The 14,100-nt window shown below is 44.2% G+C and overlaps 1 non-coding gene across 1 annotated transcript; it reads left to right on the forward strand.

Moving 5' to 3' along the window:
* Window positions 1–13,273: 13,273 nt before the first annotated feature.
* Window positions 13,274–13,349, forward strand: TRNAA-CGC (transfer RNA alanine (anticodon CGC)). Its single transcript has one exon. It is a non-coding gene; the product is annotated as a tRNA-Ala (tRNA).
* The last annotated feature ends 751 nt before the right edge of the window (window positions 13,350–14,100 follow it).

Raw genomic sequence — 14,100 nt, forward strand, 5'->3', positions numbered from 1 at the left:
TTTGGTGTGTATCTGCAACTGGATGGGAGCAGCTGCCCAGTGCAGGAGGGCTTCCACCAAAGCTGCCCCGTCGAGGTCCCTTATTCAAAATCCGGAGTACTGCCCACAAGCGGCATGTCCATCCAGTATGGGAGCCGGTGCCCCTCTTCTGTCGCAGTCCCTGCTATAAGAGTCCATTATACTGCTCAGTGATACCAGCAGCCTGGGGGTGGTAGGGAACATGGTACTTCCAGTCCACCCCCAGCTCTGGAGCCCATTGCCTGAGCATACAACCCATGAAATGGCTACCATTGTCACTTTCAAGGACCAACGGCTGCCCATACACAGCACTCAGGTGGTCCAGAGCCTGTATGACTGGCCTTTAGTCTGGGTTATGGGCGGGGTAAGCAGCAAGCAGATTGGTGGCAGTATCTACACAGGTGACTGCATACTGGTATCTGTCCAACTTTGGCAAAGGTCTGATGATGTCTGTTTGCCACCCTGTCAGTGGAACACGACCTCTCTGGATCTGTCCAGGTAATGCCAGTGGTCTCTGCGGGTGCTCCTTGGAACATACTACACATTGCTCACAGGCTACAGGTACCTCTGCATAGGACACAGGCAAGTTTCATGCCTTAACAGTAGCCCACATAGTTTATTGTCCTGCGTGGAGCAGGCACTGGTGGCCACTGAGCCACATCGCCTGCAGGCACAGTCTCCAACCATCGTACTCTCACCAAAGTGTCTGCCTCATCATTCCCAGGATGGGCTAGAGGAGCATGCCCTGTGACATGGTATACTGTCACCTGCTTCTGGTGTCCTATTTCCCATAAGTCCTGCCACATGGCCTGACCCCATAGTGGATGCTGCATTACCATCCACTGGTTAATGTGCCAAGTAGCAATCCAAAGTTTCAGTCCATGATAGAAAGCCCAGCTGTCTGTGCAAATCACCAGAGGTGAAAGTTCATTACAGGCAACTAGCCATATGGCTCTTAATTCTGCCCACTGGCTGCTTTGGCCTATGCCTGTGTCCATCGAAATAGTGTCAGTGGCCAGATGGAAGGTTATGGCCATCCACTTGGCCAGCTGGCCCCTGCTAGAACCATGAGTATACCGGGCATCCTCGGGGATGGGTATTAGCCCCTCCTGGTAGGGACTGACTTCAGGTTCTGCCTCCTGAGCCCTGGCTGCACCTGACTCTAAGGTCACATCGGTGACTGGACCCAAGACTTCCTACAGTTCTGCTCTCATTGGGCTGGTGCTAAGAGCGCAGTGTCATTGCAAGTATGCATCCCACTTGGCCAGGATGGAGGTTTGGGCCATACCACTACAAAGTTTGGTTGCCCATTCTCTCACCCATCCTGTAATAGGGTATGTGGTCTTGACTGTAACTGGAGTTGTGGTTGTAATACTCTCAGTGGCTATGGCCAACTCTTTCTCCACTAATGAGTAATGGATTTCAGCGCCTTTCCACAGTTGAGACCAAAACTCAATAGGCTACCATAGGAATTCTGTCCATTGCCACAAGCCCCATCCAAACCCCTCAGGGGTTACATGGACATCAAGCTCACAGGGCCTGGCAGGATCAAACACATTCAAGGCCTGTGCCACCTTGACAGCTCTCTTAGCTGCAGCAAATGCACCTTGTGCCTGCTCAGTTCAATCCCAGCAAACCCCCTTCCAAATAAGGTGATATAAGGGCCACGGTAATGAGCCAAATGGGGTATAAATGCTCCCCAATACCCCAACAGACGTAGGAATTCCTGTAACTGCTTTACCATAGTGGGCATGGGGTATGCTTGGATCTTATCTATAACTGCATCAGGGATAACCTTTGTCTTACCTGACCAGACAACTCCCAAGAACTTAACAAATAACCTAGGTCCTTGTAATTTTCCCTCATTGACCACCCAGCCACACGATTTCATATGGGATAGCAGGGCAAGGACTGCTTGCTCCAATTCTGGAAGACAGTCATTAGTTAGCATAATGTCATTGATTTAATAATACCTACAAACTGCCTCTGGTTTTTCCAGGTCAGCAGCCACCAGCCCATGATACAAGGTGGGGCTATGCAAACAGACCTGTGGTAACACTGTAAAGGTCCACTGCCACCCTTCCCAAGTGAAGACAAATTGATCTTGACTCTGCAGCTATATCAATAGAGAAAAAGGCATTATTAGTAAATCTGCCACAAAGTGGTATGTTCTCAACCCATGGCTTAACCTATCCATCAGGTTAGCTATTGAGGGAACAGCAGCATACAAAGGGGGGACAACTTTATTAAGTTCCCTGTAATCTACTGTCATTCTCCAGGTTCCATCTGGTTTGCGCACAGCCACACTGGGGAATTGTAAGGCTCTGTGGCAGCCAGATGATCCCCACCTTTTCTAGTTCAAGGACTATCCCAGTGATTTCTTTTTAGCCACCTGGAAGGTGGTACTGCCTGGTGCTAGTCACGTGCCAGGAAACTAGTAATTGCAAGGGGGAATGTGCTGCATGTCCCTGCAACACTTCCTGCACAACCCGAACTCACAGGTAAAACTCCCCAGCTGTAATTTCCAACCACAGTCCTTGTAAGACATCTATCCCCAAAATACATTCAGGAATAGGATATACATACACCTTATACAGCTTAGGAGGCAGTCTTCCTATCCCCAATGGAACAGTTATTAGCTTTACTTGAACAGTTTGGCCCCTAAACCCATCAATGGCCACTGGGGTCCCATAAAGAAGGGAACATTCTGCACCTGTATCCAGCAAGGCCAATACCTGTTGTACATGAAAAGGGGACCAGTAGATAGCCGGTTCCATGAGTGGCCTCCGGTCCCTGACCATCCCTGTTAGATGGGTCCCTCGGCCTTCCCCTATTCAAACTGGAACAGTGGGTCTTGAGGGTCCCCTTTCCAGAAGTCTCCATCATATAATCTTGTAACCATGCCACTGTGTACCAACCCTTTTATTGGTAGCTTCTCGGGCTGTGTCAGCAGCTGGAATCTGGTATCCTGGTTTAAGTTACTGCCAAAGCCCCAAAAGAACCTTATTAGGCTTGCCATCCAATTTCTCCCTATCTTCCCCAGCCGCAATTAAATCCACCCACATCTGTGTTCAGGTAACTTTCACAGGCCCATTTCCCCATTTCTCTTGCTAGTTGGAGAGGCAGCACAGGCAGCAGCCCTCACAGCTTTGTGATTCTGTGCTACCTTCAGCTTCCCCAAATCTGCTACCACCTGTGTAACTGGGTTGATGCACTGTCCCTCATAGGGGCCCAGGATAGCCACTAGTGACCCAAAAAGGGCTAATGAGGCACTGCATCCCAGCCATAAACACTTCCTCATCTGGTCCATGGGACCCCGGGTGGAAAGCAGCATTATTTATACCTAGTTCCCAAAGGACCTTTACTCACTATAGCACTGCCATCGACTCACAGCCCCTGGCAAGTCCCCAGCATTCTGCCAGACCTTACAAACGGCAGCTATCACCCATTCTAATGTTTCCCTGGGTTGTCCTATCAGTTCTGAAGATGCTGCCCCAAGGTGGAGTGTGTAGTAATGGCAACCAATTTCTCCATCTCTGTTCCAGAGAGCATGATGCCATCCACCCCCTATGTCCCACAACCTCAGTAACCATGCTGCCAGTGGTTCCATGGGTTTCTGCCTGATCTGTGCCCCCAACTCCACCAGCTCTGCCTGGGTGTAGGACTGGACCACAGAGTGTTCCAATATCTGTGGAGGAGGCTATGGTTGCCCCTGAGGGATTCTTTGCTGCTGGGATTTTACCTTCTTGGCAACCACCAGCCAGGCTCTGAGTCTGTGGACAGCCGTTGCAGCTTGAGTCTCCACCTCAGAAGAGGAAAAGTCAGAAACACCTGCTCCAGCTGACTCAGAGCTGCTCCACAGGCAGGAATGAAGCTTCATCTTCCACGCCCACTTTGGCTCCTGTGGCTGCCAGCTCTCAGCTAACTCTTTAGCTCCTGAACCCACAGTTGTTTCTCCAACAGCTGTCACTGCCAACGTTCAGCTTCCAGGGTGAACTGCAACTCGTGAACCCACAGTTCCTCCAGAGATCACTCCAGTTCCAGGCACCATTGGTGTTCTGCCTGCACCTCACACTGCAACTCTCAGACCCAGTTGGCCTCCCTCTCCAAGTGCTGGCTCCAGTTCATGCCATCGCTGGTTCTCAGCCTGTAGTCTGACTTGCAAATCTCAGATATGCAGCTCTTTCTCCAGTGACAATTCCAGCTCATGTCGTTGTTGCCGCTTGGTCCTCAGTTCACCCTGGAGCTTTCGATCTCGGGCCACCTCTCACACAGAGCTCTTGGTTTTCTCTCACAGGGCAGTAAAAACCACCCAGCCTACATCCCCCAAGAGGACAGCCACGGAGAACCATATGCTGGAGAACAGCAACCACTCCTCTACCCCATTTTTCCAGGGTGTTGGCAGCTCCATACTGATCTGCTCCGAACCCGCCAGATGTAACAACAGTGGCAGAGGCCAGGCAGGTCTACATTGGATTCAGGCACATGGTAGAGAAACTGTGGAGCCAGAAAGTGTTGGGCCATACTCGTTTATTGGAGGCTTACAAAGACAGTCAAGCAAATAAACAACAAAAGGGAAAGAGCTAATTAACAAAGGAAAATCTGCTATTCTCAGCAAAGGAGCAAGGAAAACTGCACCTCATGGTGGTAGGAGAGCCATCTGGGAGAATTGCCGCCCAGGGGGAGCACCCACAGCCTTATGTAGACTATGTACATGTACCTCTGCCGCGTGCTCATGCACTAATCAAGTAAAGTGCTTGCAGCTGGTAAACCCGGGAGCAAGCCTAACACAGCTGCCCCACAGTGGGGTATTAAAATCCCCTACTATTACAGTATTGCTGGCAATCTTGCCCTTTCTGTCCATCAAAATCTGCTCTATATATTTAGGTGCTCCTATATTAGGTGCATAAATATTTACAGTGGTTATATCCTCCTGTTGGATGGCTCCCTTTATCGTTATATAGTGACCTTTCTCCCTTACAATAACCTTTATTTTAAAGTCTATTTTGTCAGATATAAGTATTGCTACCCCAACTTTTTTTATTTCCATTTACATGAAATACTTTTTTTCATCTTTTCACTTTCAGTCTATGTGTATCTTTTGTTCTGAGATGGGTCTCTTGTAGACAGCATATGTATGGGTCCTGTTTTCTTATCCATGCAGCTACCCTATGTCTTTTGACTGGAGCATTTAATCCATTTACATTTAAGGTTATTATTGATGTGTATTTATTTGTTGCCATTTTATTCTTTAAATTTATAATCCCCTTTCTCTCTATTTCATTTTTCCTTTGTTCTTTTTATAACAGGTCCCTTAACATTTCTTGCAGTACTGGTTTGATGGTAATGAATTCTTTGAGTCTTTTTATTTTCTGGGAAGCTTTTTATTTCTCCTTCGATTTTAAGTGATAGCCTTGCTGGATAAAGTAGTCTTGGTTGTTGGTTCTTGTTTTGCATCACTTTGAATATTTCTTGCCAACCCCTTCTGACCTCAAGTGTTTCTGTTGAGAAGTCAGATGTCATCCTTATGGGGGCTCCTCTGTAGGTAATTAACTGCTTTTCTCTTTGCAGCTTTTAGTATTTTTTTCTTTCTCTCTTTACTTTGGCATTTTAATTATGATGTGGCTTGACATAGGCCTCCTTAGGTTCCTCTTTAATGGGACTCTCTATACTTCTTGAACTTGTGTGATTTTTTCCTTCCTCAGTTTAGGGAAACTTTCAGCTATGGTTTCTTCAAATAGGTTCTCTATCCCTTGTTTGCTATCTTCTCCTTCAGGAACCCCTGTGATGCAGGTGTTGTTTCTCTGAATGTTGTCACAGAGCTCTCTTAGAGTTTCCTCAGTCTTTTTGAGCTTCTTTTTATTTTGCTGCTCTGCTTCTGTGCTTCCATTTATTTTGTCCTCTAAATTGCTGATTTGATCCTCTGCTTCATCCAGGCTGCTGTTGATTCCTTCTAGTATAGTCTTCATTTCTGATGTTATATTTGTCATTTCTGACTGGTTCTTTTTATGATTTCAATGTCTTTTTTTATGCTTGCTATCTCTTTATTTAGGTTCTCATTATGACCATCCATTGTTGCTCTAAGATCCTTAAGCATCCTAAAAATCATGATTTTAAACTCTGCATCTGGCAGTTTGATTACTTTCATTTCATTTTAGTTCTTTTTCAGGGGATTTCTCTTGTTGATTCATTTGGGTCACATTTCTTTGTCTACCCATTTTGTTTGTGTATTAGATAATGCTGTGTGACTGAAATTTTTGAGATGTCTTTATGAGGAAGATGGGCTTGGTGGTACTGACCTCCAGGCCACCTGTTTTCCTTGCTCTAGGAATGCTTCTTGAGGGTAGTATTTTCCATCATGCTGTATGTGAATATTGAATGCAGTTGGTTCTTTTGTGAGTGTGGTTATTCCTTCCGGCTGGCTGGCTCTAAGTGTCAACCTTGAACATGTGTATGACACACTATGCAGTATCTGTCCTGTTGGGCACATTTAGTCTCCACAGTACCTGGTGCCTGCTAGGCTCCTCCTTTGTGCGTGCTGCTTGTGTAGTTAGCTGAGTCAAAGATTGGTGCTCTCTGCCACCCACTACTGTTTGTGTTGGTTCTAGGTTTTCTTGGGTTGGCATCAGCCATTGTTTATAACATGCCATGGGCTACCTGTCTGGAACTACTTCCCTGTTCACTGTTTGTGTCTGCATTTTCTGTGCCTGGGTAGTGTGGGAGAGGCCAACCAATGTATAAGGATCAGCTTCCTCCTGCTTAGAGATGAAAGCAACTCCGTAAAAGCCACAAGTTCTGTAAGATTTGCCTCCACTTTTCAGCTGCTCCACCTCTTCCTTGTCTTCCCACAAAGTCTTCTGTAGAAAGCCTTTAGGAGGGTGGGCTCAGACTGGTCCCATCCAACTAACCACTCTACAGGTTACAAACTTGGTAGTTAGGGCAGCTGAGGTTGGGAATACAACATTAGTGGGGCCCCCTACTTCAGGGGTCTCTTGGCCAGGACCTCAATATAGGGAAAGTGGCCACTACTCCAGAGCCTAATCCATCAGCCACTGCTAGATACTCAAATTTTATTTCTCTCCAACAAAGTGAACAGCAGATTGAGATCAAGTGAGGCTGACAGTCCCCTCTGCAGAAGTTCTTACAGCTGGTAAGACCCTGGTTCAAGAAGGAAGACTGAGAGAGTCCTTTCCTGGGGCTGACTGTACCACCCTCCAGAAATGGCTAAGTAAGCCCCTCCACCTGACCCAGCAAAAGGCTCACAGGGACCCACACTTTAAATGTCCATGCTTCAAGCCTCTCTCCTTTCCCCCTATGGAATCTAGCCCAGCAGGGCAGGATATCTAGCACCCAAGCTAGCTGATTGTGAAACTCCATCTTATTTAATGCACATGAGTTACTGTGCTGGTGCTGATCACAGAAAGTGGAATGAATCTCGGCTGGGCCAGATATAAGGAGCCCCTTCCTTAGGATACCCACCCTAGCAAGGGTTGTTAGGTTCTGAACCAATGTTCTCTGCAGCTGTCCACTGGATGAAGCTCCAGCCTCAACACCAGAAAACTGATGGCCCCTGTGCTTCCTGGTTGACTTCTCAGAACAACCCAGTCTCCATGGAGACTGGGATAGACTCAGGATAGACTCCCGAGGGCAGGGCTATTGCTTTTCTTTAGGCTGATGCCACTCAGAGGGGACTGCCCCACCCAAAAAAGATGGCAACTGTGGTATTGGAAAATGACTCAGCCCAGGGGTTTCGGTGGCTGTCTCCCACTATCTCTTTCCCTGGCCTCCAACTTTACACTCTTCTCACACGACTCCAGTCCTCTTAGCCCTCCCTCCATTGGAGCCCTGGGGAAGAGGCTATGAACAAGATTTTCTGCACTGGCCGTTTAAGATGAAGCTGTGTCTTCAAGAGCTCCCGTCTCTTTCTCACAGACAGAAACCTAGGCTCTTTTCACTGCCAAATGATGTTTGGGTGCCTCTTCTAGGCTCTGGGGCTCTAGGCTGGATGCTGGCCTGGGGCTGAGGACCCATACCTCTCAACGCAAACCTCCCCGCAGTGAGAGTCCCTCTAAACTCTCAGCCTTGGCTTGCTCCTAGGAGTAGGGCAGCCTTTCTGCATCTCCATCCTTCCTACCAGTCTCGGTGTGGCTTCTTCTGTGATCCTTGGTTATAGACTCCTCTTCATTTAGTCCAAAGTTGTTTTTTCAAGATGATTGTTCTTAAATTAAGTGTAATCCAATTTGGTCCTGGGAGGTGGCAGCTGGAACGCGTGCCTACTCCATCGCCATCTTGGAATCTCTCCTAGGCATCTTTTCAAGCAGTGTTTTCGAACTGTGGGATGAAACTTATTAGTGGATTGGTTTAGTGAATTACAACAGCAATATAAAAATAGAATGGAATAGAAAGTACCAGCATGTATCACACAGAGGGTAAATATTGTTTCAAAAAGTGTTTCAGTTATATATAAATATATGTGTGGGTATAATGGGTCTAAATATGCCTGTAGTCATGGTCAACAAAGTTTGGAAGCCATTTTACACTCCTGAGTATTGTGGCTTCTAAACAAATAACAATGGCTCACACCACTGCAGGATTATGCTATGTTAGTATAATAGTGTTGTAGATTTGTCACCTTGCAGTTACAAATTATTGTTGTGTGTCTTATTTTCTTCCCATAAGTCAATTCTTTGTTACTTTGCTGATTCTTTGATTCAACAAAGTATAATATGTTGAAAAAGAATTGTTAATTTTTATATAACTAGAGCTTTTTTAATAATCTCTAATTCATGTACCAACCATTGAATTTGGGTTTCACCATCCCCATTTTGTAGGTGAATGAACTGATTCTGAGGGAGCTTACTTGTATAAAACTACATTTGACAAAAAATGGAGGAAGCAAAAATTGACTCGTCTTTTGCTCCAAAGCCATTGCAGACTGCTTACCACCCTACTTTGCACTATATTTTAAAGATGTTATACAGTATTAGCTACACAAAAATTTACACTGTTATTTTCACTTGATGAATTCCATAGTTGATCTATTAAATGGACTTTTCTTGATTTTCCTCAATTAGTATAAACTGACTGAAATGATTATAAACTACACATAACTTTTAATTGGCTACCCCAACCCTACCCTACAAAAACAAACAGACATTATGAACAATTAAACACGTTTTTCATTATTACCTTGACTTTTCCCATATACATCCAGTCACAAATTAAGAAGTTATCAAGGTTTAAATTTTTCCTACACCTATTTAAATTTTTTTTAAGTGCAACAAGGGGAGACAGAGACAGACTTCCATGTGCGTCCTGACTGGGGTCCAGCCAGCGAGCCCACTATGGGCACGATATTCTGCCCATCTGGGGCCATGCTTGCAACTGAGTTATTTTTAGCCCCTGAGGCAGAGGCTCTCCGGAGCCACTCTCAGTGCCCAGGGCCAAGTTGCTCGAACCAACTGAGCCATGGCTGTGGGAAGGGGAGAGAGAGAGAAGGGGGAGTAGGAAGGGAGGAGAAGCAGATGGTCACTTCTGCATGCCCTGACTGGAAATCAAACCTGGGACATCCACACACCAGGCCAACACTCTACCATTGAGGCAACTAGCCAGGGCCTAAAGTTTTTCTCATTCTTTCTTTAGAACCAAAGAACATTGTAGAAATAGCTCCATTTCTCAAATACCATTTCTGAGCTTGGTACTTTAACTTGTGTTAAGAGTACACATATTCATAGAAAATACTAAAACATGTAAATATAAGTCATCTATAATCCCACTGTGCTATTTTATATTATAATTTTTATTTACTACAACTGGTAAAAACATTTTCCTGCTAGTTATATATTTTTTTAGAATGTAATTTTTTGTAATGTTATATCATCATAGTTTATTGAATTATTCCCTTAATGTTGACTATTTTAATGTGTTTTCTCTACCTTAGCTACTTATCAAAAGGACTGCCCCTGAACAATCTGTCCGGTAATGGGTCCTAGAATCCGCTTCCCTCATGTCCTTTGATTCCAGGCCAGGCCAGGTTCTCTGTTAGTGTTTCTAACCTCTCCAAAACACTTCATGAGCAGAAAACAATGAGGCTGCACAATGAAAAAAAAATGTTTACAGTTTTCTATTCTTAGGAACCAGTGCCTATGGTATCACCTTTTGAAATCCTTGCTTATAAGAATATGATTTTTCACAGTTAATACATGCCACGAGTCATGCCAATAAGGATACCTATTAACTTATCAGAAGCTTTCCACAGTTTCAAACCTCATCCTAAAGAGACTATTTCTCCTATTTATCTTGAAGAGGTTTTTTTTTCAAATAAGTATACATAAAGGTCTCTAGATTATATCTTCCATTGAGGAAACTGTACAAAGATAATAAGCTATAATTTAAAGTATCTGACTACTCAAGGAAGAATACACTCTTATCCATCTAGCTAAATATTGGACACAATTTGCTATCCCGTGGTTACCGCTAAAGAAATTTGCTATATTGCATATACCTTGAGAGCCTATATTTGGGAAGGACTCTGATTTATACAGCTAATTTATATGTGGGTATATTTTCTTATATTCCTCTAATGGGATAAAGTCACATAAGTCAAAGATTGACAACAGTTCTGTACTTAGTACAAGACCAGGAAAAATTGTGTGAGATGTGGCCTCCTAAAACCATCAAACATCTCTCTGTTCTTTATTTAGCCTAAAGAGTTTTTTGTTTACATAGGGAAAAAATATAGTTTAAACTATACTGTCATTTACATTTATTTCAGTGCCCATATTTGCTCACTAAAAAGATCAAGGCTGAGCCTGGCCTGTGGTGGCGCAGTGGATAAAGCGTCAACTTGGAATGCTGAGGTCACTGGTTCAAAACCCTGGGCTTGCCCGGTCAAGGCACATACTACAAGCAGTCAATGAACAATTAAAGTGAAGCAACTATGAGTTGATACTTCCTGTTTTCCCCCCTTACTCTCACTCTAAATTTCAATAAATAAAATCTTTAAAAAATTAATAAAATTAAAAGATCAAGGCTGATAATTTAATTGTATTTATATTGTTGTGAAATGGTATAATCTTAAGCCATCCTTGAATATATTACTGTTTTAGCTTAGAAAATAACAACTCTTCATGTTGGAAGACAAAAAAAAAATAGTTCCTGAATTTATAAAAAGAAAACATGTAAATACTGAATGGCAAGCTCAAACTTCTTTAAGTTCTCTTACCATCTGCTGTTTTGTTGCTATAAAATCTAGCAGTTCAACTTCCAAAATACAATGGACACCTGTTTTGTCAGTCACTTTCACATGCAAATACAACTAAGTAGAATGAAAGATAGTTAGACTTGCGTTTACACTAGGTTCTCTTTCACTCCCAGCAGCTGATCCATCTGATGCTTTTTTGAAAGTTGCTGTGAGCCAGACACCTCAAACATCTGAGCATGTATGCTCTTATTTCATAATTGATTTCAGAGATAAGAAGGAAAGGCACTTCTGAATTCTTTAGGTCCTTTAGTAGCATATATAAAAAAAAGCAAAAGAATAATGAAAACTTTGCCCTTTTCCAGGTTATAAGACTTCTAAAGATGATGGAAAACCCTCTATCTCAGGGGTCGGGAACCTACGGCTTGTGAGCCAGATGTGGCTCTTTTGATGGCTGCCACAAAAAATAAAAAAATAATGTTAAAAATATAAAACATTTTTATGTATTACAATCCATTCATTTCCTACCACTCATGTTCGTGGTTGCGGGTGGCTGGAGCCAATCACAGCTGTCCTCCGGGACAACACCAAATTTTTATTGGATAATGTGTAATGTACATGGGTCATTGTATGGCTCTCATGGAATTACATTTTAAAATATGTGGCATTCATGGCTCTCTCAACCAAAAAGGTTCCTGACGCCTGCTCTATCTCAACGCAATGGTCTATGTGATTTTTAATATATAGGAAATTGTGAAATCATATCATTTATGTGGTATAGGTCATTAAAAGTTCTTATAATAGATGTTACACATAAATAATACATGCACTCTGCCATTAAGGTAGATAAGGCAATAGAAACTAGGTATGTTCAAACAGAAATACAAGATCACATTTTCATTTTTATCTATTTTGAAATACCTCCAGGATACAAAAGTGGAAACTTCTGGTGGGTGTATAATAAATATAATTTGCAATTCAGAGACAACTGGGCTGATGGCCTTAGAGATGGCAATTGAAGCCATGAGTAAACCAGGCCATTTGTTGAAAGCACACAGAAAAGTAAGATTGTTGATGATACAAACTTGGCAAAGCAACTTTTAAGGGCTAGAAGAATCACTAAATGTAGACGGGACCATAATTTAAATCATAGGAACAGGGAAACCCAGGAAAAAAATATTGTCCTGAAAGTTAAAAGGAAGAGGAGAGTATTCAAAACAAGTGAGCAAAGTGAGCAGTGAGAAATGCCTAGAGACTCTGCTGCAGGAGCTAGAAAAGGAGCCCTGTATGCACCCGTTAGAGAGAAACAGCTCAGAGCCCAATGTGGGGGTCAGAGGCAGCTGACAGAGGTCAAGGAGTGAAAAACAAAGGCAGTGAGTATATCCACTTTTTTCCTTCAAAATGTTTAACATTTATTGCATTTTTTCTTCTTACTTCAATTGATGTTTATTGGGATGACACTGGTTCATGAAGTTTGGCAGAGAAAAGCAAAGCTAATGTAGTGGTTTTATGAGGAGAGTCAGCGTACAATGAAAGTTACCTTTTGTTTTGTTCTAGTGAAAGAGATAAGCATGTTGCAAAGAAAAAACAAGCCCTAGCCAGTGAAAGAGAAATTAAAAACATGAAATGATTAGTAATTAAGTCCTAGAGGCAGCAGATAGACTTGGGAAGACATTTGAGATCTCTTTCTTTAAGACAGGAGGAAGAGCCTGACCTGTGGTGGCGCAGTGGAATAAAGTGTCGACCTGGAACACTGAGGTCACTGGTTTGAAACCCTGGGCTTGCCTGGTCAAGGCACATATGGAAGTTGATGCTTCCTGCTCCTCCGCCTTCTCTGCCTCTCTTTTTTTTCTCTCTCTCTCCTCTCTGAAAATTGAATAAAGTCTTAAAAAAAAAACTTGAGAAAGAAGACTTAAAAGATAGCAGCAGAGTAGGCAGATGCACAGACGCCCAGCTCTCACCACCAAACTGGAATACAAATCAATTTAGGAAAAATCAGCATGAAAAACCAACTCTGAACTACAAGAACAGCTCTCAAAAACCAAGGACTAGCTGGCCCTGGCCGGTTGGCTCAGCGGTAGAGCATCGGCCTCGCGTGCGGGGGACCCGGGTTCGATTCCCGGCCAGGGCACATAGGAGAAGCGCCCATTTGCTTCTCCACCCCATCTCCTCCTTCCTATCTGTCTCTCTCTTCCCCTCCCACAGCCGAGGCTCCATTGGAGCAAAGATGGCCCGGGCGCTGGGGATGGCTCCTTGGCCTCTGCCCCAGGTGCTAGAGTGGCTCTGGTCACGGCAGAGCGACGCCCCAGAGGGGCAGAGCATCGCCCCCTGGTGGATCCCGGTCGGGCGCATGCGGGAGTCTGTCTGACTGTCTCTCCCCATTTCCAGCTTCAGAAAAATACAAAAAAAACAAAACAAAACAAAACAAAAAACCAAGGAGTAAAGAAGAAGCCACGACAAACCTGGTAGGGAGCGCCTGAATCTCCCCTGCTTACAGGAACGGGGGGGGGGGGGGTGAGGCTGAGAGCCCAGAGGGGATCTCACACAAGGGAAAAGGGCAGAAACTACTTCTCACAGCCACTTGCCTGGCAACCAGAGAGTGAGGTGTGTTGAAAAGACCAGCTTATCTCCCAAGCGGAAAGGAAAGAGAGAGAGACAGCCTGTGAGGGGCTAAGGAATGAAGGAGATGACCTAAAAGCTGACTCATCCGTGCTGGAGGCGGCCATAGCTGGGGAAGGGACTGAACCTTTCACAAAACAGAGCTGAATTGCTTCCAGATCAGAGATCTCTGGACATCTATCCAGCTCCAATCAGCGCAACAAGACACAGCTGAAAACAAGAAGTGGGGAGGAGGGGTAGTAACTCAGGTCTTCATGGAGATC

This window comes from Saccopteryx bilineata, chromosome 6 (assembly GCF_036850765.1).
Source record: "Saccopteryx bilineata isolate mSacBil1 chromosome 6, mSacBil1_pri_phased_curated, whole genome shotgun sequence".
Lineage (NCBI taxonomy): Eukaryota > Metazoa > Chordata > Mammalia > Chiroptera > Emballonuridae > Saccopteryx > Saccopteryx bilineata.